We start from the raw sequence: 325 nt of genomic DNA on the forward strand, positions 1-325 counted from the left end.
GACAAAGCTAGACATGCGAAGGTTTATATACTTGCCGATGACTTAGTGCGGCCCGTCTTCTATATATTCTAAGCGAAATCTTCACTGTTTTAAAATCAAAACGTTGATAAAATTGATCTGCTTTGAAAGAAAATAAAACTGAGAGGTGTCAGTTATGAGTGGCGTTACCAAGAGCAGATATATTTTTATACAAAAGCTCAGCGTTTTTATCCTATTTATTAAAACATGTATATATAGAAACATGTACAGGTAAACATTGGTAGCAACCTTCGTTTTCATGATGAACATCGTTGCCAAGGTGAAGGTAAGGTTATTGGCTGTAATG

The sequence above is a fragment of the Dreissena polymorpha genome, chromosome 1 (assembly GCF_020536995.1).
Source record: "Dreissena polymorpha isolate Duluth1 chromosome 1, UMN_Dpol_1.0, whole genome shotgun sequence".
Taxonomy (NCBI): Eukaryota; Metazoa; Mollusca; class Bivalvia; order Myida; family Dreissenidae; genus Dreissena; species Dreissena polymorpha.